The following is a 26,983-nucleotide window of genomic DNA, read 5'->3' as shown; positions in this document are numbered from 1 at the left end:
TTTATTGTCTCAACTTTGCACACCAAATTTAAATGAGTTATAGAAGCAAATACTAAAGATATTAGCCAACTTGACATTGCTGATATAGCTAGTTAATAGTGCATAAAATGTATTATTCCCAGGAAACCTTACTATACCAATTGCAATATTTGTTCTGTTTTCTAATACTGTGTAAGTGCTGGTATTCGCAAAATTCTTGTAGTGTAAGAAAGAGGATATTATAGGAAAGAGGATGTCAAAGAGGGTATTATAGGAAAGTTTCTTTCATACATAAAGTAATTACATAAGCTGTCATTGAAACTTGTACAATTATAAATGTAGAAAGGGACGCAGTAATGACTATGCTAGGATAACATATGTATACTGAGACTCCTCTGGGAAAAACAGAGGGGAGAAAGAGAGAGAGCCAGAGACCGAGAGAGAGACAGAGAGAGAGAGACAGAGAGCGAGACAGAGAGAGAGAGAGAGAGAGAGAGAGACAGAGAGAGACAAAACCATGCATTTTAAAATAAATACTATTGACCAAACACTAAGTTCTATAAGTAGGTTCTCTCATTGTATTCCTCATAACTGTCTTTGATGTATTTTTGGGTTACTTTACCCACAGAATACAGATACTCTTAGAAAATAAATACTTGGACAATATTTTAAAAAATTAGTGGCTTATTAGCCAAGGATTTATAGCCAATTCCATGTACTTCAAAAACTCATAATTAATGTACTATTAGTTTTTTACATATATTAACAAAATAATTTATCTGCTCCCAAAAACTAAATAGTTTTGTGTTGCAGAGGAAATGATGAGGTACCTGGATTGTTTACCCATGTATAACTAAGAATTTTGAAATCTTTTCCATATATTTTGATATCTCAATCAATTGTATATTTTTGATTGGCATTTAAGGATTCATCAGCATATCTGTGTGTCATGCTGCCATGGAATCTTAGAATCAAATTTTAATATTTTTCATTTTAACTGTACCCAGTACTTGTACATATTTACATGGTATCATGTGTCATTTCATCATATTTCTATGTTGTTCAGTGATTACATCCAGATACTATTGATATTAACGCAGACATTTATCCTTCTGTTTGGGAAAAATTGAAAATCCTTTCTACTGATTGTTTTGAAAAATACAATTAATAGTTGGAAAGCATAGTGCTTTGTTGTGTGACACTGAAGTTGCCTTCTATGAAATTACAAAGATGCGCCATTGAACTACCCTGTGTATGTCCCCTCTCCCTTGCACCAGCGATTTGGTAACTATAACTTTAGTCTCTACTTTTGCAGTATCAACATTTTAACTTCCAAATACAGGTGAGACATGGTGGTGGGTTTTTTTTTTTTAATTTCATTTTATTTCACTTCATTTTTTGTCATCTGCAACAGAGTTGCATTCTTTTTCTGTCTAAATATTTGTCTATTGTGTAAATATAATGCATTTTTTATTCATCTGCCAGTGGACGACTAGGTTGATTCTGCATCTTGGCTTTTATGGTAAATGCTGAAGAAAAAAAAAAAAAAAAAAAATATATATATATATATATATATATATATATATGGATGTTTCATTTCATTTCATTTCTTTCTTTCTTTCTTTTTTTTTTTTTTTTTTTTTTTTGTACCTAGAATTGAACTCACAACCTTGTGCTTACCAGGCAAGCGTTTGAGCCCCTGAGAAAACCCCTGGTCCTAGATGTTTCTTTTGACATACTATTTTTCAGTTCCTTTCAAACAATTTTTCAATTGCAGTAAGACAAAACAAAACAAGGCTGCCAAATAGTCTGCAATCCAGTGACCTTACAATAGTTTGTGGTTAATTCTAGCCACAAAAAATAGTGTATAGTTGGGCATGTTGGCCCACCTGTAATCACAGAATTTGGGAAGGTGAGACAGGAGGATTGTGGAAGTTCAAGACCAACCTACCTTTCTTGTCAAAAAAAAAAAAAAAAAAAAAAAAAAAAGTGGTACATCCAGCATCCAGATTCTGTATTTGTCAAAGTATCAGTTATGAATAATATCTTTAGGTTACTGCTTGAATACCTGTTGTTTGTGAGGCTCTGTTCTAGATAATTTACAGACACTGTTCATTCATACTTTATAGTATATGTGCAAAATATGTAGTGTGATTGCTCTGTATTTTAGAAAACTGAAGTTCAGAAAAGTTTAGGTAGCTTTCCTAAGAGACCCTGGGCTCTGAGTAACAGTAGTTCATAATTCGGATTGATAACTTCAAAATCTTGCTGCATTTCCTGTTGTCTCATAGATGCTATCTTACCACTCTCTCCACTGATATACCTCTTATGGACAGATCCATTTACATTTCTTGTACACATTTTAGATTTGTGCAAAAATTATATAAATGGCTGTTTATAATTGATATTTCACAATCTCAATAAACTCATTAATATAGGAAATATCATTATGTGTAGCATAAATTCATTCTGTATTCCCCCAAAATATTGATGGCAAACATTGTAAAAATATTTGCAGAGCAAAAGATTTATAAAACTGTGATGTATTATTTATTTAAGCATCTTATGTCACACAAACTTCAATGGAATAAAAGAATTTAGAGAGTTTCTAGGAGTTTGTTGTAATATCATTTAATTTGTTGACATAATCTAAGACTCGATAAAGTAAAACTTTTTTTTAACTTTTCCTCAGATTTCAAAATAATGTTAGTTTTGAGGATATTACTGTTTTATGAGTGTTCATTTTTTGTATGTGTTCAAGTGAATCACAAAAGTACATTAATATTTTTGGGTGTTCACAAACAAAGAATTCAAAGAAGCCAAAATGTAGAAAGAGCTGTGCTTTGAGGAGGCTTACAAAGAAATAGGAAAAAGACACACACCTGACTTCTGTCCAGTGGAATTAAAGAATTAAGGAATTCTAGTGGCCTTTGCCGTTGGGACTTATTATTTTTACTTTTACTTGTAATCATCGGTGCACTGTTGTTGATCTCCTTTACTATACTGTAAAGTTTCGGTTGAAGAGATCTTGACTTATCCTTATTTGTGATTCCCTCCAGCACTTGAATCAATGTATCACACAGTGAGTGGCCCATAAATAGCTCTTCAATGAATAATATATAAAACACTAACAATATAAAACTCTATATCTGATCTGCCAACTGCACGGAACTAGCAGCAAGTGCTGTAGAAGTTCATTGGGATTGGGTTGCTCATGAGAGTTTCCATAGAGGACGGAGTACTTCAGTAAAAATATAAAAAAGGAAAGACACAGAAATGGTGATGGGGTCTCCAGGCAGGTGGGAAAGCATGAAAGGTATTTATAAGCTGGAAATACAGAAAAAAAATATATTTTATGCTTCAGCAGGCACTGAAGATTCCAGGAATAGTATGATTTTTGTAAACAAGTATTGTGGAAGATTGAAAAGAAAGTATAGATCTTTTTCAAGTTTTATTAGTCCATGTTCACAGTTCATAAAGATTACATTCACTGTAATTGGTACATGTAGATGGCATAGCTCAATTCTTGATTTCTCTTTCTCCTTTATTCTGCCAGCATCACATATATTTATTTCCAAGTCCTTGTAAAGTTAATATCACACATACAGATTAACAACCCAACTAACAGGCCAAAAACATACAAAACACATAACATACTTAAACATATATCATAGTACAACTTTAGATCCATTCTCCATGCTAACTTTTTCACTTGCTTTTTATGTACCATCTGTTTTTTAGACTTTATTTCATATATTGTTCTTTATTTATATATCAAGTTTCTCACAAAAATAATAGGTATTTAACTTCGTATGTTTGATTTTGTTTGCTTCACATTGTGGTCTCAGGTACATGCATTTTTCTAAACTGATTCAAGTTTATCTTTATGACAGAATAGAACTCCATTATATACAAATACTACATTTTATTTATCTACGTATTTAGTGATGCACAGATAAAATGATTCCATGATTTAACTTTTTTGTTAGAAACTGCTAGAAACATCAGTATGCATAAATCACTTGGTACAATGTTTTTATTTTTTGTTTTATTTTACATTTTAAGATAAATACCTAGAAGAACACCTGGGTCAAATGCAATTTCTGTTTTTAGTTTTCAGAGGAATCTCCATACTGATTTCCACAATATTTGCACCAGTTTGTACTTCTGTCAAAAATGAAGACGGATTCCTTTTTCCTGCTGTGTTACAGCTTTTATTAGTTTATTTCTTGATGATAGTCATTCCTTCTGGTGTGAGGTGAACCACACTGTTATTTTGATTGTATTTCTTGAATGACCAGAAATTTTGAAAATGTATTTATTAATTATTTGTATTTCATCATATGAGAAGTGTCTGTGACTCTTTTTTGATAAGGTCTTGAAATTTGGGGTCTAATTTTTTTAGTTCTTTCTACAGTTTAGATAACACTCTTCTGTCAGAGAAGTAGCTGGCAAAAAATTTTTCCCATTCTGTAGGTTGTCTCTTCACTTCGTTGGTGGTTCCCTTTGTTGTCCAGAAGCTTTTTAGTTTGGTGTGATCCCAGTTATTTACTTAATATTATTCCATGTGCAACCACAGTTCTGGTCAGAAAGTCTTTATCTACACCTGTGTCAAGTGTTTTACTTATTTTGTCTTTCACGTAATTTAAGTTTTTCTTTTTCTGTTTCTATCTTTGATCCATTCTGATTTCAGTTTAGTGCATGGTTAGAGATATGAGTATAGGTTCAATCTTAGGAGTGTAAATGGCCAGTTTTCCAGCACCATTTGTTAAAGAGGCTGTCTTTCCTCCCATGAGATTTGACTGCTCTGTCATATATAAGGTAAATGACTGTGAGGTGAGTTGTTTTTGAACTCCCTATTCTCTTTCATTGATCTACAAGTCTATTTTTGTCTTAGTTACTTTTCTGCTTGCTGATACAAAATATCCAACATCCTAATTTAAAAGGGGAAAGGTTTATTTGGTTTACAGTTTCTGAAAGTTTCAGTCTATAGTCTACTGGCCGGAAGGTAGCATGGTGTGGCAGAGGGACATCATAAAGGAGCAACAGTCCATTGCAGGCAAGAATACAGAAAAAACAAACAAGCAACAGGAAAAAACTGATAAGTGACAATAGCAACTTCTTCTGACTCTTTTATATTCTATTGAGGCTACATGGTTTAGGGTTGGTGCCAAACCAAATAATGTATTTACTTAGTAATCACACTGTAGATCCATCCACTTTTGAGAAAACCCCAACTATGACTGCATGAGGCTTTGGAGGGTCTTTTAGACGTAAGCCATAATAGCATTTTGTTTTGCCAATGCCTTACTATTTTTATGACTGCAACTGTATTCATAACTTGAAATCTGGGATCCTGATACTCTCTGCCTTGCTTTTCTGCCCAAAATTCTTTTGCTATTCCAGTTAGATAAGAATGTTAAGATTGCTTTCTCTAGTTCTGTGAGGACTGCTGAGGGCTAGTGGTATTTTGGGGGGGATTGTGTTAAATCTATAAGCAGTTTTGAACTATGGCCATTTTGACTACATTGGTTCTGTCCAGCAAGGAACAAAGGATATGTCTCCATTTCCTAATATGTACTACAATCTCTTTTTCATAGCACTGTCCAAATATTAACATGGATATTCTAGTATTTCCTACATATATGTTTATATTGTTAACTCTACATGCTTGACTGATCCACTATGTCATGGGCTTCTTTGTCTCTTCTGATTCGTATTAGCTTCAAATCCACTTTCTCTGAAATTAGGATAGCAACTCTGGCTTTTTTTCTGGGTTCTTGTTACATGGAATGCTGTTTTCCACCTCTTGATTGTTTCATCCAACGTTGTCACAACCAGCCCATCCCATAACTAAGATTACACAGTGGTGTAGTCATCGTTGGCCAGGTTCACCCTTACGCGGCAGGGACCTCCCTCGAACTCCTCTTAGCCTGCCTCACCTGCTTGTCCCTCACTCCTAATTCTCCCTCATCCCCACCTTTCCTCCATCAGGTTCCTTTACTCCACTTTGTCTGGCATGTTTCACAATCCTCCCAGGCTTCAGGCAAGCAGTACCACTCACAATAGTGCTTGGTTATGTAAGGAAAAGGCCGTGGGTTCACTGGGAGTCACACGGGGGAACCTGGAGAACCCTGTCCTGCTACACTTGCTGCTTCCTGCTTTTCTACTGCCCAAGCCACCCCAGCTACCCAGGCCCACCTCTTGATTTTTTATATATCAGTCTTGAAATAAACGAGTTTCTTATATCCTGCATATATTGAGTTTTGTTTCTTGAACCATTCTGCCAATCAGTGTTTTTTAATTGGATAATAGAAATAATTCTAATTAAGAATTGTTACTGAGAGGCACTGACTTAACTTCTTTGTTGCACTATTTTTCCTATTAGGGGTTTTATTATTTTTTTCCCTGTTGCTCAGCTATTTATCCGCCAGGCAAATTGGTTCTTGACTTATTGGCGTTATTGGCTTCATTTTCTCTTTCTAAGATATCCTTAAGAATTTTTTGTAATGCTGGTATGGAGGTCATTAACTTCACCTTAGCATGCTTTTAATTATGAAATATATTATTTTCCTATGATTTTAAAGGACAATTTTGGGGTATATACTAGTCAGGGTAAGGAATTGTTATGTTGTAGAAGCTGGAAGGAATCTAGTTATTCCAAGGCCTCCTAGCCTTTAAGGGTTGTGTAGTAAAATCTTCTCCAATTCTAATGCATTTATCTTTCTTCGTGACTTGTTGCATTTCACTAACTGCTTTTAAGATTTTAGCCCTGTGATGGACTTGTGGAACAGTGGGAACTTAGTTCACAAACTTACTTCTTTCAACAATTCTGGTCACAACCAGAATCAAGGAACAAATTCTGTGACAAGAGTAGTGGGAAGAATTAAATTCATGAACTGAAATACCATAGTATATTGTGATGCGAAATCTTTCTTTTGATCATAGCTTTTTGGAGTTATTTATACCTCATTTATCTGTATGATTATTTTTTCTTATATTTAGAATTTTATGCCACTATTTGTATGAAGAGGTTTTCTATGCCATTTGCATTGTATTCTGGTTTTTACCTTATTCCAGTTATTTTTACCTTGTCTTCTTGGTATCATCTAGCAATAATTAGATTCATTTGCGATGTTCTTTTGTTCTTTCAAGGTGTCTGAATAGTTAGTCTCTGAAGGCATAATTGTCTTTTAACTGTGAATATCTTTCCTGGGCCAGGATTATAGCTCAGTAGCACATTGCCTACCAGTCAAGTGCAAAGTCATATATTCAACTCCCAGGACCCCCAAAAATGTATAAGAAGAAGAAGCAAAGAAAAAAGAAAACCTGTTCTCATATTTCTCAGTCCCAATGCTTTCAATATGATTTTCAATGTCCTTTATTTTTGATTGAAGCCTTTTCATGGCTCTAATTCTTTGGTAAACTGGTCATTCATGTTTTGTTTCATTTTGTTTATCTCATCCAGCTTTTCATTAGTGTCTTCTGAAAGCTTCTGCAACTTTCTGATTATTGTTTTTACTATCTGTTTAGTAATATGTTCTCTAATCTTGCTGAGTACCTCTCTGAATTATTTGTTATCTTTATTGATCTTTGTTATCTTTTCAGTCCAGGTGTGTGGATTAATTATGTAATTGCATCCTCTGCTCCACTACATTGGCTTGGAGGAAGTTGGAAGTTTGAGGAGGCATGTTGCTGCCGCTTTTCTCATATTTCTATTTTTAGTTTTTTGTTTTATGCTGAGTTTTTAGGAGTTTACTATCTACAGACTTTTCTGTTATCGTGAAGATCTCATTAGTTGCTTTTCAGTGATGAATTTAGACATGACTAACTATAATAGTTTGTTACAGTCCCAAAATCTGACCCTTTTGAATAATTTGGGAGAGGAGGATGCAGAGTGCATGGCAAGTAACCAAGTTCTCTGGGAATGTCCTCTAATATTGTTAATATTTCAAAGGTAATATGAATATTGGCTTACAGAGAAATAATGACAATTATGACACACTATTAATATCAAGAGAGTCAGGTGCAATAGTATCATCCAAAACAACGTAGGTATAAGAGCCAGTTGAGCTATGCTTAGTCTAGAGGAAAAACCCTGAAGTATAGTGTAAACATGAAGAAAATGTAGGCATTGATTTACAGCTAATAGGTAGTTATGTTTCTGTGAATGGTAGCACAGACTTTAACAGTAATATTAAAGAACTGTCAATGGATTAGCAAAGTTTTATGATTATACTGTTAAACATATATAATTTGGAAACAGAAGAACAAAAGAGGAGCTTTGAAACTTTAAACTCCATGATATGAGAAGGAGGAGAAAGATGCAGTATAAGGATCTTATTGGTGAGTCAAAGGATATTTACAGAAATCAATGAAGATAAGAGGAAAAATGATGGAAAAAAGGAAACAAAAGAAACAAATTAAATAGGGGAAAATGATAGAAATAATTGAAGGGAGAAAAATTAAAAGGGAAAATACACAAAATGAAAAAAAATGAGAAAAAGATACAAGAAGCAAGGCAGAAAGACAAAGGCATAGTTCCCGAGGCCCAAGAAATTGTTGAAGAAGAAAATAGGGAAGGAAGGAAGAGAAAAAAGGAAAAACACACAAAAACAAAAAACCAAGCAACACACATGCTCACAATAACCAAAAACATAAAAATCCAAAACAAATTAAAAAAAAAAAAAAGAAAGAAATTATACTGATTTTCCAATAACTGCTGTTTGCGGACAATGTCCAATTCCAAATGAGTCCCTAGTCATGCTGGTAGGTAAAGAAGCTAATCAATCACATTCCAGCATCATTCTGGATGCTGTCACCAAGCCTGTAAGATTAGGGTGAGATTGTCAATTCTACTTCAAATCCAGAGTGATTCAAACAGCGTCTGGTGTCTAACCCTGAGGTTGGGGCTTGAGGCTTTTAGCTTAAATCCCTCTGGTGGTCTCCTGTCAGCCTCAGTGCAACTCCTCGATCACAGAGTATTGTCATCTCTCATCCAGTCACTTTTTTATTTTTTAATTTTAAAGGGGGCGGGGAACCACAGAAAACAAAAACAAAAGAAAGAAACAACTAAAACAAACAAACAAAAAACCCCATACAGTAAAATACAGGCTTTTAAAACAAGATGATAGGAATTAAAAGTGGTTGTTATATTACATATCGTTGTCTTTAAAAGACTTGTTTAGATTGCCAAATGTAAACATGCAAAATAGACAAATATATGGGTATTAACTGTTCTTTCCATGAACTAATTGTACTACTAATTCAGTAGTACAATAATCTTAGCAATATTGTATGTATGTATGTATACACACACACACACACACACACACACAAATTTATGTCTTTTCATTTTCCCTTCCTTTTTTCTCTGTTCCCCTATCCCAGTTATTCTTTCCTTTTGAGCAGTTACTTATCTCTTCACAATATCTAGTGCAGATTTTGTATCTTATTTATTCTTTCAGTTTCTTATACTAGGGAAATGACACAGTATTTACACTTGTGAGTCTGGTTTATTTCATTCATGAATATGGTCTAAAATTGCATCTATTTACCTTTAAAAGCCTCTAGTTGATACTTCTTTATAGCCAAGTAGTATTCCACTGCATAAAAACAGCACATCTTTTTTATCCATTCCTCAGTTGATGGGCATTTGGATTGTTTCCAGTTTTGGGCTGTTAAAAATTATGCTGTTATAAACATGAGTGCATATATATCACAATGGTATGATGTTTTCAGTTCTTCTGAGAAAATACCTACAAGGCGATAGTTGGGCCAAATGGGACCTCTAATCCTAGCTTTTTGAGAAATCTCCACACTGGTTTCCACCATGGTTGTACCAGTCTACATTCCCATCAACAGTGGAGAAGAGTTTGTTTTTCCTCACAACCCCTCTAGCATTTGTTATTGGTTGACTTCTTGATCTTGGCAATTCCCTCTGGACTGAAATGGAATCTGTGTTATTTTAATTTGCATATCTATAATGACCTATAATACTGAACATTTTTTCAAATATTTATTTGCCATTTTATTTCTTCATCTGAGAAACATGTATTCGTCTTAGATGCCTATTCTTGGAATGGGTATTTGGATTTTGGGGGCCTAACTTTTTCAGTTCTTTGTATGTTCTAAATAGAAGTCTGAAGGACTCTTGGCAAAAATTTTTTCCCAATCTGAGGAGTTTGTTTCCACTCTGTTATTTCTTTTGATGTGTATAAACATTTTAATAAGATGAGATCCTAGTTGCTGATTCTTTGAACTACTTCCTGTGTAGCTTGGCTTAGTTCATGAACTCTTTGCCTACCCATAAGTCTTTGAGATTTCTAACTACTTTGTCTTCTAGTAGATTTAATGTTGCTGTTTTAATATTTAGGTCTTTGATTCATTTTGCCTTTAGTTTAGAGCAAGATGATAGGCATGTGTCTAATTTAAGTTTTCAACATGCGGAAAGCAGCTTTTTCCAGAAGCAGTTTAAAGAGGCTATCTTTCTTCCAGTAAACATTTTCCTTCTGTCAAACATAAGGTGGTTCAGTGTGTTTGTACTCACGTCTATATTCTCTATTCTGTTCCATTGATCCTCAGATCTGTTTTTTGCCAATACCAACATGATTTTATTACAGAGGTTTGGAGATATAATTTCAAGTTGGGGATTGTGATGCCCTCTACTTTGTCTTTGTTGCCCAGGATTGCCTTGCAATTCTAGATCTCTTCTGGTTCCAGATGAATTTGAAGAATGTTTTATCTAGGTCTGTGAGGTATCTAAATGTTATTTTGATCAGGATTGCATTGTGTGACAGTTTTGGGAGAATGACCAGTTTCACAATGTTGATTCTTCCTATCCATAAGGAGAGAATATCTTTCCATTGTCTGAGATCCTCTTTGATCTCCTATTTTAAGAGAAACATAATTTTCAATATATAGATCTTTTACTTCCTTTGTTAGATTGAATCCTAGGTATTTTATTTTTGGATGTTATTGTGGCCAGTGTCATTTCCCTAATTTCAGTCTCAGTGACTTTGTTGTTTATATACAACAATACTATTGATTTTTGGGTGTTAACATTGTATTACAGCTACACTGAAGAATTTGCTTATTAAATCTAGCAAACATTTGGTGGAGTTTTTGAGGTTTTCTACATAGAGTATCATTTCACTGCAAGTAGTGATAATTTATCATCTTCCTTTCCTATTCTTATTCATTAATATCTCTTTCTTGTTTAATTCATTAATACCTCTTTCTTGTTTAATTGCTTTGGCTAGTATTTCCAGCACTATACTGAATAGGAGTGGTGGCAGTGGACATCCTTGTACTACTCCTGATTTTAGATTGAAAGTTTTCAGGTTGTATCCATTTACTATGATGTTGGCTATTGGTTTGTCATAGGTGGCTTTTATCAGATTGAGGTAGAGACCATCTATTCAGAATTTCTGTAGGGTATTTATCATGAAATCGAGTGTTGGATATTATCAAAACCTTTTTCTGTATGAGTTGAAATGACCATGTAGTTTTTGTGTTTGGCTTTGTTAATTGTATTTCATTTATTGTTTTGCATATGTTGAGCCATCCCTGCATTCCTGGGATGAATCCCACTTAGTCATCTTCTTAATTATTTGTAATCTTCCTGATTATTTGCCACATCGTGTTGTTAGTATTTTATTGAGGATTTTTTTATCTATGATCATAGAGAGAATGGCCTGTATTTCTTTTGGGGGCTAGTGGTTGAGTCATTTCTGATTTGGGTATTAGGTTATCCTTGTCTCTAGGAATGGGTTAGAAAGAATTGCTTTATTTTCAATTACATTAAAGAGTATGAGGAGTATCAGCATTATATATTTTCTAAAATTTTTGTAGAATTCAGACATGAATATATTGAGACTTTGGATTTTCTTTGTTGATAAGTTTTTAATTGCGTTTTCAGTTTCACTAACTGATGTTGGAGTATTCAGAAGTTTTACATCTTGATTCAGCTTTAGCGGTTCATATGTTTCTAGGAATTTATCCATTTCTTTTGTGTTTTCTGTTCTGTAGGAATATAAATTTTTGAAGTAGGTATTGATGATCTGAATTTCCACAGGATCTGTGGTGAATTTACCCTTTTAATTCTTCAATGCATGAATTTGAGTTTTTTTCTTTTCCTTTTTTTAAAAATAAGGTTGGCTAGAGGTTTATCAGTTTTGTTTTTATCTTTCAAGAACCAAATCTTTTATTCATTAATTCTTTTTATTGATTTGTTAGTATCAATTGAATTAATTTCTTCTCTGATTTTTATGCTTTCCTCCTGTTTGTGGCTTTGGGCTTGACTTTCTCTTTTTTCCTCAAAGCTTTATGTGTATCATTAGATTGTTTCCTTGCACTCATTCTGTTTTCCTGATGTGAGAATTCATTGGTATCAAGTTCCCTCTCAGGACTCCTGCATTCTCCTGTGTGGAGGGCATCATCGAGCCACTTTAGGAAGGTAGCAGTGGGAGCTCTGAAATACAGATAACCTATAGACAGCTCTGAGTCCCAGGTTTATTCATCTCTCCCTGGCACCATGCCTGATCACTCTTTCCAGGGAATATGACTGGATCATGGATTAGAGCCATTCACTAGCTTTTGCAGCATGCAGCATCCACTGGTCTATCCCACTTCTGTGTTGTTCCTTGAGGGCCATTGGAGTCCCTACTTTTAGTTTATCTCTGTAGATTCTATGTTCCTTTCATGTGAGCTACAAGTCATGAGCCATAAAGAAAGTATAGATAGTCCCTTCCTTTTTCTGCATTGTGTTCTGTCTCTTTAATTTTCTAAAGCATGTATCTTAAGCAGAAACCAATTATGGGTGTCTATTTATCATCAGGAAATAATCAAGTTTATATCTTATAGAGATGTTTCACTGGTTAATTTGGAATGAAATACACAATTCTTCACAAATAATAATATATCCACTTTTTTCCCCCTTCCCCCAGAGAATTTAATGCCTTACATTAGGAACTGGGCTCTAGCACCAGACTGTCTTGCTTTATATTTTCCTTTATCCTCTTGCTGTGGGAACATAGCTAAGTTCATATATCAAAATTCAGGCTTTCTTTCGTATCCTCTAGAAATTTCTAGAAATGGTTGATTACAATTTAGAAATTTCTTAGTAATGAAAATCTGGCTATAACGATGCATTTACATTGCAGTAAGTCAGATTGCCGCAAAACTTTGAGGCTTAAAAAGAGCCATTAATTCTAGGGTCAAGTGTGTGCACAGACTTCAGTGAGAACTGCTCATTCCTCTTTTATGTAGTATTATCTGGGGTGACTGGAATGTATCTCAAAAAATCTAGATATCTTAAATCTTTCATTTTGTACTGTTATCCTGGCTGCAGCTTTTGGCATTTAGATCTGGAATTATTTGGTTCATGGGACTTACTACCACATCATTCTCTCTCTTCACATTTTTTCTCATCATTATTCTAGCATCCACTTGTCAACTTGCCACTGAATTTCGAGAGCATGAAAGTAGAGTACAAGTCCCTTTAAGGCATAGTCCTGAAGTTCTCAAGCGTCCTTTCTGCTACATTGTATGGACTAATGTAAGAGCTAGGTTCAGATGGGTTGTGAATGGAGGACATGTGTTTCTTCATGATGAAAAAAGGAAAGTTTCATTGCACAAAAAATTCCAGGATGAGAAGCATTCTTTTGCACACCTTGGGGGATGCACTAGCAAAGTGGATCTAAATTAAGAGGTCTTTAATTGGTCTAGACTGCTTTCCATGTTGCTGTGCGAATTCTGGGGTGTTACCCTTCTGTGTAACCCATAAGGACTCATTACCACATTCCTATCCCAGCCAATAGGAAATGAAAACATGAAAGAAGTATCACCTTTCTCTTAGTTATATAATCTGAATTTAACCTTTAGTCACAAGATCTATTTAATTAGAAGACTTAAAAGAAATAGTCTTTATTGCAGGTGGCCATGACATTGCCTGAAAATTAAGAGTTCCATTTGCATGACAGAAAATTAGAAAACAGATTTGGGTTAACAATTTATAATCTCTTTGATTTTAACCTCTTTAGCTTCTTTAATTCTCAGTTTCCCTATATGGGAGATGGAGATAATAATTATATCTATTTGATAGAGCTATTGATGAGAATTAAATGAACTGTATGCAGGAGGGCTTAGTACTATGTCTGAGGAGTCAATGAACTGTTACTATGCTTTAAATAAAAACTCACAGAATCCCTCCACTTTCCAGGCACCATTCCAGACTCTAAATAGATGAAGATACATTAGACAGGTTTCCGCACATGGACAACTAAAACTCTCCTGAGGAAGATATATCTGTTTTTAAAAAATTGCAGCATGAGGTAAAAGGTAGGAGAGAGCTTGGCTATAGTACTGTGATGATGGACACGAGGGGTATAAGGAAGTCAGAGGCTGCATAAAGAAGCTGATACTACAGTTTGACCATGAAATTTGAGTCAGGAAATTGAGTCACTTAGAAGAAGAGAATGCAAAGACATCCCAGGGTGTAGGTTCAAGAGACATTCAAGAGAAACGTAAAAAAAGCGAATGGGTTTTGCCAGCTAGCCTTCAAAGCCCATTCTGCCCACTCTGAATGACAGGCACCAAGTCATACTGTTACAAGGGAAACCAGTTGGCAATTGTGCTATCAAATATGTAGTCACATCTCTTGCCTGATACAATAAGGTCTCAGGCCTGTGGCAGCTGGGGTGAGCATGTGTGTGTGTCCTCACAGTGTCCTGGAAACTCATGGTGTGCTAGGCTTCTGGAGACGGAGAACAGAGGCACAGGTTTATGGCTATTCTTTGGGTCTTCTAGAAGCTCTCCCAAGGTCCTTTCTTGCACTTTTTAAAGACAACCCTTTTTGCAGATTTACTAATTATTGTGAGAATCAGTAATTGGACTCTAGCCTTGAATTGTTTAATTTCTCATCATTGTGGAGGAGGGTGAAGAAGAAAGACCCGGCTTATCTGTCCTTCATTCACTTTCTCCCACACATCAACTATGTGAACAGCTCGAAATCAGTGATTCAGCCATGCTGCTCTTGCCCATGCGTTGAACTTGCCCCACTGCATACTCAACTCCCTTCTCTCCCACCACTGGAGTCCCTATAACTCACCTTGGTCAGTTTAGCTCCACAGTCTTTTCTGCAGATTCAGTTAGATCCTTTTGACATCCCCATAGAATCTTTGTGACAATCCTCCTCATTGTGTGTCAGGGTTTGATTGGTCAGAGAATGATGCGATGACTGTTTTCTTCATCTTCCTTGATGGTAGATTAAATTTGTCTTACTTACTGATGTGGCTTAACTCATTCTGCCTCTACCCCCACCAGAATTTGGAAGGAAGCATCAGAATCAAAGAAGGTATCACCCTTTACTATTTCATAATCCTGATGCGAGCATTTGTCCTCATCTGCAGCCCTAATTCTCTCAAAATTAAACTTATTTGCCCATCTAGTAGGAAAAAAAAGGGGAGACAAGCACAGGCCTGTGAATCCTGATACCTACAAACGTGCCTTGTTTAAAAAGGAGTCTTAAGTTAGTGCTTCTTGCTTTTTGACATATTTTTTCCAACTGATGTCTTTTTACTTTAGATAAGTGTTTCTAGTACCTCTGATCAAGTACAGAATAATTATATCATATGATTTTATTTCTCCTTTATGCTTTTTTCCTGAATGTCATACTGTATAATATAAAGCTCTATATGGTTTATGAAAGGTTTTACTTTGAACAGCAAAGGGGGGAAATACATTAAAGAAGATCATTTCTCTGTGTCTTCCTCTTTTTTGTTTTTTGTTTTTTGTTTTTTTTTTTGCATTTAAAACATTTTTAAATACTTGAAGAACAAAGTAAAAGGTGCACTTGTAGTGAAAATTGTTTACCAAAAAAAGAAGATTCTAAAAATAAGAAGAAAAGTAGACTTACCAGGTTAAATAGGTCCTATAAATGACTTTAGAGACACACCTGTAACTCTGGGGACTCAGGAGGCTGAGACAGGAGGATTGCAAGTTCAAAGACAGCCTAGCCCATTTAGCAATATCCGGTCTCAAAATTAGATGAGAAGGACTGAGGATATAACTTAGCACTTCCGGGTCCAATCCCAATACCCATTACAGAAGCCTTCAGTATTCACTGATACTGACTTCTATTTGATGATGCCACGCGGAACTAGATCTACGGTAAATACACAGGGAAAGTCATGAAAAAGCAGGTAATCTCCTGCAGCAGTCAATACATTAAGGCACAAAGAAAAAAGAGGGACATACACTTTGTTATTTGTTTTGTTTTTGTTTTTGAGACAAGATCTCCTGATGCAGTTCAGACTGGTCTTGAATTCACTGTGTAGCCCAGACTGACCTCACACTCCTGCCTCAGCCTCCGAAGTGCTGGTGTACACGCTTGTGTCACCTCTCCTGGCCGGAAGGAGAATACCTAAAACCATGAGGATCATGGATCTCAGGCAGTGTCTGAGTAGATATTCGCATATCTCTAAATTAACATTTTTCAATGATGTTTAAAATCATTTAATTTTTATATCATTGAAATACATAGTTACTCTTGGAATTTTTTTTCAGAAATACAGAAAGTATAATATTGAAAATATTCATCACATAGAGTGATATCCCTCAGGTGTTTATCCAAATTCATTTTTGGTTATACATTTAAACATAGTTAAAATTGATTGTGGACAGTTAAATCTCATGAGAAAAACTATTTAGAAAGATAATTCACCCAATCTTTATAACATAAAAGAGAAGTATTTCTTTTCACATGTAGTTAATTTTATACAAATTGTACTTGAAAAGTTACTCACTGTATAAATACACACAAAGAAGCATAAAAATTCTAAAGCCATAGTTACCCTCTAATGTTAAAGATTCCTTTCTATTGTTAACTAATTCACTTAACTTCTTGTTTATTTTTATGAAAATCATTTTCAAATTTTGGAAATATCTGTGTTTGGGGCAGTAGAATTATTTTATGAAAAATATATTAATCTTTGATTTTTTTTCACGAGAATGTTGAAGTTTTGGTTAAAAATTATTTTCTTCTCTTGAGGCAATTATATTCTATTATCCTCGTATTCTTAGCTTGGACTCCACACCTAACTAAGCCTAAAGTGTTACTCCTTCACTCTGGGAGGCTAAGGTAGGAGCATCACAGGTTTGAGCCCACCTGGGCAACTTAGGCATATGTTGTCTAATGTAACCGAAGACCCTGGATTCAGTTCCCATTAATAGAAAACAAGACCTAGTAGAGAATGAGGGAGAGAAGGTGGCTGGGAGGGGAAAAGCAAAGATGAGTAAATTCTGAGTTAAAAAGTGTTTCCTTCTTTTCCCAGTGGAATACACATGCTTGCTCTTGGGAAAGATTGGGAATTGGATTTATCATTTTGTTGCAAGTTTTTAAAGTATTTTTTGTAGGACTGAGACTATTTGGGACACTGAAAATATAGTTTTCACTGTACTTTAAACAAAAAATATTTTGACTGAGATGTAAGTTTGCAAAAAAGGTTAGCAAGCTCAAGACATAGGGGCTGGGGATTTAGCTCAGTGGCATAAGCACCTGCCTTGCAAGCAGGCGGTCATGAGTTTGATCCCTGGTACTGATAAAAATGAAAAAGACATAAAATAATGGGAAGAATAAAGAGTATAAGTTTTGTGCAATTCATAATCATATTCACAGTGAAAAGCAGTAAAAATGTACCATTCTTAGTAAAATTCTTACAAGATGCTGTAGATGACACAGTAAATTAATTAATTTACAATCCGTGTGCTTAGCATACTGCTGTTGAAAACAGATCCATATACACATAGAAGGAGGAATATGTTGGAAGATTAAAGTGCTATCAGAGAAGAAAATATTTTCAAATTCAGAAAGACCTGTTCCTATAGGATTGATCCCTCTCAATATGCTATTTAAGCCTTATATTTTAGTTTCATCTTAAGGTTCTATGGAATTCTTAGTGTTGTGTATTAATGTTTTAACATACCTCTTAATTAGGAAAAATGCAAGATTAAGGCTGTTGATATACAAAATGAGTTACATGCAGTCTTCAGAAAAGGTTTTTATTTGGCCAATATCTTTAGTCAAGTTTAGACATGTTTATTTCATTTCATCTTCCTTCAAGAGTTTCCCACATGTGTAAAACCAGATGTTTTTCTCACACTTTCACCAAGTGTGGCAGATAGACCTCCACTGCCCTGTGCTGATTTAGTAAATGAGCTTCCCTTTTAGGTTAATTGTAACTGCATATTTTAACTTTGTTTGATTTCTGGAGAAATGACTTAAAATGGCAATTTTGTTAGTAAGGATTCAGTAAGTTCACATGGAAGCCATCACTCTTATTTCCGTTAACATGCTTTAAGAATTTTGCATCTTAAATTCACAGATGATAGGAAGAATTGTGATGACTCAGGGAGGTTAAAATTAAATATTCTTTTTGTCTCCTTGCCACTATTTTGGAATTTTCTCATTACATCTTTCTTGCTATTTTAATTTTTCTTGACTTCCTTACTAGCAAAGTTCTAATCAAGAGTTCAGAATTTCAAAATTGTACACTTAAATAATTTGTAAATACCTTTCTGTTAGAGAGAAAGGAAATCATCAAATACAGGAAATCATTTCCTGTATTTCACCAGCAGGCAGTCACTTGTTAATTTTTTCTTCTCAGAGATTCTTAGGAAACCAATGTTTAGATGAGAGAACCTATAGAGAAAACATAGTAAAAAAAAAAATAATAATAATACTAAAAAAGCTTAAAAGTAGTAGAATTTTAAAAAGTAGTAGAATTTTTAAAGAAAAATACATTATTTTAGTCTAATTCTTATAACACTTAAGAGCAAATCTCATCACAAGATTTTAGAAATTCATTAAAGAATAAATGCACTAATACTATTTTAATAATATTAAAATCTATTGTAATTATTATATTTGAACTACAAATATGGGTTGAACCAAATACAATATATTCTCTTTACCTACGTTATATCGAGGATGATATTCTTCATACATATACATTATAGTTTTTTAGTTTTTATTGCATTCTGATGGAATATAGGTACCATTCCAAAAGGAAATCAATGAAACTATCTTTAGAGCATGCCAAGGCAATATGATGTTTTCATCTTGTTTTCTAATGATGTCTGAAAAACACTTCATTGTACGTGAAGGAGTTAATGGTTGTTTCTCTTAACAGAGTTCTAGATGAGAATTGAAACCAAGACACAGGTGGGTAATTGAGGAAATACATGGAAAAATGCCATGCTGGAACTGGCAAAATATTGATTTTATGTCCCAGAAATTTATCATGCAGACTTTAAGGTTATCAGCTTTTGGTTAAACTTAAGTACTAACTAAAAACTGTCTTTAAAGTGTCCCTATGTGAAGAGATAGGATTCTTCACAGGAAACTATTTTTATTAAAAAAAGAAATTGTATCCAAACACCATCTATTAGGAGAAAGAAGAGTTTAGCTTGAAGAAATTTCAAAGTGAACCACAGAATATTAAATAAGATTTAAAACATGAATAACTTATTCATTTGCAGTAAGAAAAATGCATAAGAAGTTCAAAGATGATTCAGTGACAAAGGTTTTTTATGGTATATATGTTAAAAATATATACATATACGTATGAAATTTCAAGAATTTAAAAGTAGAAGCAACGATGTGATATAAACATCGTAGTGCATTAAGCATTATAGTGCATCACAATTGAATGAAGAGGTGCAGAATAATGTGGTTGTATGAAAATGAAATGTAAAAGAAGAATTTCTCTTCTGCCACGTTTTACTTGCAAAATGATTGTTTTGCAAACCACTAAAGCCAGTCTATTTTAAATGAGAATGAGCCTCCATCTCCTATGAGATGAGTAGCCAAGAATTTGTGGCTATCTTTACAACAGCAAAGGGATGAATTTTGACCTCAGTACTCCATGTGCAAGTGGCAAGGCCACTCATATGGTCCACTGCCAGCAGGCTTCCTGGCTGAGATGCTGTAGCTAGCTAACTGGGGCCTGCACCTTCTTTCTGCTCACAATAAGTGGGTCATTTTTCAACACTTCCAAAATAAAAGTTTGTGAGAAGTATAGTATAATAGCTTGATGTTTCATATGTTCCCCTCAGAAAGTACCATGTGAGCCAAAAATGAGCAACAAACGATTTCAGTAGTTACTATATCAAAGTCTTACCAAATTATTTCTCCCCACATTTTCCTGATATATTGAATTTAGGAAGATTAACACTTGTTGAATATCACTATTAAATACCACTTCCTTCACATGGCAACAATAGTCAGAAGCGGAACCTAAATTTGCTTATGAAGATTTATATAAGATTTAATGTAATTTGATTGGATCTTCATAAAGCTGATTGACATCACTGGTTTTATTATATATTACAGATTGGTAGGTTGCAGGCCAACTTTTCACACATATTTGGTTGAAAGCTTGTTTTGTGATTACAGAATTTTGATGTATATTTTGATACACTCTGGTAATTTAGATGAAATCCACAAGGGTACAAAGCACATCGTAATACATAGGTTATAGTTTGTAGAGCCTGCTGTAGTGTCTGTGATAGAAAATAGTGGCAGATCTAGCTTCACATATTTCTCTGTAAAACATACTTCCTTTTAGGTGTTATGACAGTAACCATAGGATTGTTGATAATGAATAGATGTTTTAAAAATTATCAACTGATTGTGTTAAAAACCAAGAAAATTTTGATTCTCAAATGTCCATATAAAAGCGATCAAAGTGAGTTCAGAAATCCTACTTTATGAAAAGTATGTTAATTGTTTAAAATCAAACCTTGCTGACAGAATACATGTATATGGTGATTTTAAAGTAGAATATTCAGTTGTACTAATTAATAATATTTATGTCTTATGTCAAAAAACAGATCTTAAGGTCCTTAACACAGTGTCTGACACAAAGTGCAAATTCTGTAATTTGTACAATGCTCCTACCCTCATCATGTCCGAGAAGGATTAAGGCATCTCATAATGAGACTCTGCTAGATGGAAACTGAAGGAGAGGATTTCTCGATAGATACAATGGCAATGAGAATTTATGCCAAAACAGAAGGACAAAACTAGTATTGAGAGCCACTTGGGAACATAAAGTTCAGTAAGCCAGACTGCAAGCTGGGAGCAGTGCCAGATGGAATAGTCCAGAGCTCCAGTTAAGTTGTGGGATCAAAAAGCTAAGTACGCAGACAATGTACATACAATTGAGAACAAATATGAAGTGGTTTAAATCACCAGTCTCCAGCCTGTTTTTGGTTCAAGGACAATTTTTTCCATGGACTTGTTGGTAGGGGCGAGGGGTTCAAGATAATTCAAGCACATTGCATTTAATGTGCAATTTATTGATCATACATTGTAATATAAAATGAAATAATTATAATATCAGCATAGTATAGAATTAGTGAGAGCTCTAAGCTTGTTTTCCTGTTTCTAGATAGGCCTATCTTTAGGTGGTGGGAAATATTAACATTGAAATTCTGTGGTTTATGTCCAGTTTATTTTAATCTTATTTTGGTTGCTGTCTCTGCAGAAAACCCTGCTTCACAAAGATAGGGTGATGGAAATGGCAGAGCTTTTAATACTTTTGTAGCAGTCTCAGGATAATCTGCCTAGACAGTATTGCAAAACGTCTGTGGGTTTGAACTTATCTCAATCATACTTTTAAGGCCAGCATCCTTTGCAAACTTAAGTAGTTGATTCTCTTCTAGCACAAAGTTGATTCACATGATTTATTAACAAAATGGTCCTATATTTATTCCTTCCGAATTCAGAGGTATTTTGTGATTGGGAAGTAATGCTCAAACTCTTTTGAAGGTGGAAACAGGTGATCATGCACCAGCTAAAAGAAGTAGACCCTGGTTTAGTCTCTCAAAAATCTCTGCTACTGTGTCAAGCATGTCAAAAATCCCAATATTCCCTTACTAACCCACATAATTCCAGTTTGGCTGTGAATGCATCCACTTTATCTGACAACTTGAATACAATTATTTTTCCCCGTGAAGTGACAGTTCAATTTCATTGAGTGAGTTGAATATGTCACACAAATAAGGAAGTTTTGTGACCATTCTTTGTTACTGAAATGTGCTGCCACTGGTGATAGTTTTTTTAAAAGAAATCTGTGGAGCAACTCTCATAATGCAAAAAACTCTGGCTGATGATTGGCCTTCAGAAAATATAAAGGTGAGGTACCAGGGATATAGGTCAGCTGCACAGCGCCTGCCTGGCAAGCGCAAGGTCCTGCATTGGTTACCTTGTGCCAAATTGAAAAAAAAAAAAAAAAACCCACAAAGATATAAAAAAAAAATGATGTATATATGTTCTCTGTTTCTTTCTTCCCAGAGCTGTACAGATGTGACTTAGTGAGCATGTACTTTAATTTGACTGGCAATGTTAATCATATCATGGGAAAGGTTTTTAACTTCATGTGACTTTTTTTTTTTTACTCTTTCACACAATATATAGGCACATTCAGAAGCAACCTCACTGATCTAAGTCTTGAAACCATGAAGTTATCTAGTCACGGCAGCCACTCCATCCATGCATATACCAATACAAAAGATCAATTTAGTGTTCCTGCTATGTGATCACTTAAAGATTTGAAGCGTTCTGCAGCTGTGGTGTTGGTTGGCAATAGAAGTGCACATAGCATGTTCTGCAAATTCTGAAAAACATATCACAGAAAAAGAAGTATCATCACAAAAAACCTGTTATCACCTTGTTGTCAATAGTGGTAGACTCATCAACCTGCATTGTGCACCATGTGACCTGTCTTAGTTGTGAACTAGTAGACATCCTCTACTATTTCATGTGTTTATCTATTACCTTGTTAGCTGAGAGAGGCACATGTGACACCTTATGAACTACAGCCTCCTCTGTTCTGCAACAGGCAGAACATTCAATTGTTCACCAGTAGTAACGGGCTTCTTAGCTTTTGCAGTATAGATGAGCACTAAAAAGGTGCTCACTCAGTGCACATTCATTTCATAGAGTGGTGACCTTCGGTAATTGCTTCTGTTCTTTGTTTCCACATTTTTTTCTTCTGAAAGAAATCCAACAACTTGTCTTTTAATGCAAGGTACTTGGTCCCTGTGTGGGTTTTGAAGGTTTCATGGCTTTGTTGGTTGTTGTTGATGACATATACAGGGAAGCCTTGAAGAGGGTCAATCTCCTGTTGCAATAAACCCATAATTTAAGTGGGACTCCTGGGATTTGCTTTTCAAAGCCACATTTTTGGCGCACAGTCTTAGAATCTTGTGCTATCTGGCTTATCATTGCACCTTTTCCACTTTTCAGAGAACCTCTCCAGTGTCTGAGACAAGTGCATAGTGCCAGAAAGTGCTGTGGATAGGAGTGATAAATAAAATAACCATAGGACACATGTACTAAAATAAGCATTGGATTCTGACTTAACTCCTGCCACCAGATGCAGCTATATAGTTGGAGTACATTAACTCACTTGCCACTACTGTATAAAGCATGCTACTAGATGTGGTTTGTCACTTGCTACTAACTGATAGGGTTTTGAGGAATCCACAGGGAATTGATTTATTATGTTATCTGTGCAAACTTCTTTGCTGATGTTAATTTGTATTTTTTAGCCACTTCCCAGAATGAGTATTTTTCCACAGCTCTATTTCAGATCTTCAGGCGTTAGATTCTCCCAAGGAGCATACTATATAGATTTCTCACACAGAGGAGCACACAGTGCAGCTCACACTCCTAGAAGAATCTGGTGCTAATCTGACCAGGCGGGAATGTGAGCAAGCAGTAAATACCGCTGAAAGTTCATTTGCCTTCCTACTGCATGTCTGCTAACGTGAAGCCCAGCTCCTAAATGGTGACAAATTGGCACTGGAAGATAGGAAACTATCATTTAAAATATGGTCGAAGTAGCCTTTCATTCCTGACTCATACCGGAGAGTGAGCAGTAATGGTGCATGGATGGGAAAGACAGTTTTAAAGAGGGAGCAGCAGAATGGCCTTTTGGAAACAACAATGGTTTATGGTATGAAGCTGTGAGTGTTCTCTGAAAAAAATGGGGCACTTACTAAAACAATCCGAATTGCCTTTCAAGAGTAAAAATTGTCAGATACAGTGCAAATAGTAATTTTTTTTTTTCCTCTTGGCTGATTTCTCTGCATTCCTGTTATCCTCTGGCTCTCCCCAGTGACACAACTCCTGGCTCTTGTAATTGTCCCAGAATCTGTGTTCTCATATCACCAACCCAAATGAGTATATAGAATTTGTTTCCTAGAATTTCCAGGACTATTTACTCTGGATCAACCTGATGTGAGGCCTACCTTTGAACCAGTGCCAGGTGAATGGGATGAACTGGGAGAACAAGGTGAGTTTCAAACCTATTTTTGAACTAAACCTAGTAGCCAGTAGGACCAGGTACATTTGCTGGGTGATCAATTCAGTCGAAACTTCATTGCTAGTAAATCAGGGTATGAGAAAGAAAGAAATGTGGAATGTATTCTGATGAGGAAACCAGTACATCTTTAGTGTATAAATATTGTGGTTGTGAACATTGACACAGAATTGTGCTATATGTAGAAACCAAGGGGACATACTTTTCAACAGTTCTAAGCATGCTGCTGATAGTTCTCATGCTGCCCAAGATAAAAACAATTGCAATATTTTAAATATGTGTATTTAAAAATGTTTCATTGCAAAAACATCCTTTTTCCCATCTTTTTATTCCCATTGCTCCTTTCTATCCTTTTTCTTCTTGATATTTTAGTCCTACAGGAAGTAGTTGGAGTAAAATGGTAAGATTCTATACCAGCAGTTGGATGTGGTCATAAAAAAGTGCAGAACATGATGTCTGACCTCCAATGTGGTGAGGAAAAATGTATCTGAAATTTATAAGGGTCCTGCACAGAAGGTCGGGGCCGACCAGAGGCAGGAAGGTGAGCACCCCCAGGGAAGGTAGCAGCCTGGCAGGGGAGTCAGAGCCCTGGACGAATGGTGAAGGTTTAGCTCCAGCTGAGCTGAGAGGTTCCAGAGTCCCAGCAGCCTCAGGAGGACATCAGTCATAGGTAACTGGATTCAGGCGGGGAGAAGAGAGCATCTAAGTAGAAAAGCAAAAGAAGTGAAGATGAGAAATGCATTGTACATAAAGGATTGATCAGAGGAGTAAATAGAACAAAGATAATGGAAGCTGATTACTCATTCTCCAAGGTACAAGCAGAGCACAGGGGAAAGCTTTATGAGTCGTACAGTGTTGCATGAAATTATAGGAATATGGATTTGAGCTCACATTTTTCAATACCATGTCCTCAGGGCGTCTAATCTTGCCCTGTGAGCGCCTCAGCATCAGTAGCCCTAAGGCTTCCGTTGTAACCAGAAGAATGCAAAGAGTTTCTGCTTTCAATCTGGCTCAGAGAGTAGGATAAAAATGGTTTTAGGATTTCCCGACATACACATGATCTGTGGTACCTGTCACATGCCCTTTCCCCCTTTCCTCTTTCCGCCTTCCTCCATCTCTTGTTTCTCTTTTCATTGGAATAAGATCTCCCTACTTTTCCCTATTTCCTTTTATCTGTCTTTTATTTTGCTTTGTCTTTATATTTTGGGGTTCTCAAGGGAAACCAATAATATTTAGGCTTGTTTGTCTGATTTATGTAACTTAATATTATGGTCTCAGATTGCTCTTTTTCTTTATGATTGCTTAATATTTAGCATTATTTATGGCAAAGTAATATTCCATTGTGTATAAATATCACATTTTCTTTATCGCTCATGAACGTATAGACCATTTCCATGATTTAGTTATTATAAATTGTGTTGCTATCATTGTGTGTGATTACCTTGACACTTTTTAGAAAAATAGTTAAAAGGGGTATAGCTGAGTCAAATGTTATTTTTACTTTTAAGTCTGTGAGGAGGTTCCATACTGATTCCCATAGTGGTTATGATAGTTTACATTCCTGTCAACAATTTAGAAGAGTTCCATTCCTCTCGTCCTTGAAAGCATCTATTGTTAATTTGTCATTATTAAAAATCTGTGAGCTGGGTGTGGTGGTGCACTTCTATAATCCTAGCACTTGGAAGGCTCAGGCAAGAGGATCATTGCAAGTTCAAGAACAGCCTGGGCTACAAAGTGAGCCCAAGGCTAGCCTGAATTGCATAAAAGACCTTGTCTCAAAAAGACAAAAAAAAAAAATGTTATTGTTACTATTATTGTTAATAGTAGCCTGTTATTCTTGATAATAACCATCTTTGTGGAGAAAGATGGTGTAACAGTGTTGTTTTAATTTGCATTTCTGTAATGGCTATTGAGGTTAAACATTTTCTCACGTTTTTTATTGGATTTTTTTCCCCCCATACTTTGGGTTGTCTCTTCCTTCTTTTGGTTGTTTCCTTTGCTGTGCAGAAGCTTTTTAATTTTACATGATCCCACTTTTTAATTTGTAGAATTATTTCTTATGTCTTTGAGCTTCTTTTAGGAAAAAAAAATTGCCTGTATGTCTGTCTTCAAAGATTTTACACATTTTATCTTCCAGCAGATTTTCTTTTTCTTTTAATATTTAGAGCTTTGATCCATTTTGATTGTAGCTCAATACATTGTGAGATATACGGGTCTGCAGTCAGTCTTCTGCATGTGGATATCTGGTTTTCCTGGCCACATTTATTAAGGAAGCTGTGTCCTCCATTGCATGTTTTTGGCTCCTTTGTCAAATAAAACGGCTTGATGCACCTGGGTTTGTTTCTCATTTCTGCATTCTGTTCCAGTCATTCACATCTGCTTTTGTTCCAGTACCATACTCTTTTTATCATTGTTTTTTATAGCTCACAATATAACTTCAAATCTGAGATTGTAATACCTCCCACTTGGCTCCCCCTACCCCCTGAAGCATTGCTTTTGATATTCTGTGTCTCTTCTGATTCCATATGAATTTTAGTACTATTTTATCTAGATTGGTTAGTACTTTGATTGGCATTGTGTTAAATATATATATGTTTGGAAATGTAAATATTTTG

At 35.2% G+C, this 26,983-nt stretch overlaps 1 protein-coding gene and 1 non-coding gene across 16 annotated transcripts in view; one reads left to right on the top strand and one right to left on the bottom strand.

The window, feature by feature from the left end:
• Positions 1-26,983, top strand: part of Foxp2 (forkhead box P2) — a 569,728-nt gene that overhangs the window by 265,934 nt on the left and 276,811 nt on the right. The gene's annotated exons all lie outside the window — the stretch shown is intronic.
• Positions 5,968-6,110, bottom strand: LOC111758433 (small Cajal body-specific RNA 17). The gene has a single exon (XR_002792608.1). It is a non-coding gene; the product is annotated as a small Cajal body-specific RNA 17 (non-coding RNA).

The sequence above is a fragment of the Cavia porcellus genome, unplaced genomic scaffold, assembly GCF_034190915.1.
Source record: "Cavia porcellus strain 051 isolate PalLab524CR breed Dunkin Hartley unplaced genomic scaffold, mCavPor4.1 scaffold_2, whole genome shotgun sequence".
NCBI classification, from domain to species: Eukaryota; Metazoa; Chordata; class Mammalia; order Rodentia; family Caviidae; genus Cavia; species Cavia porcellus.
The sequence above is the reverse complement of the archived record's forward strand: the minus strand, read 5'-3'. Positions and strand labels throughout refer to the sequence as shown.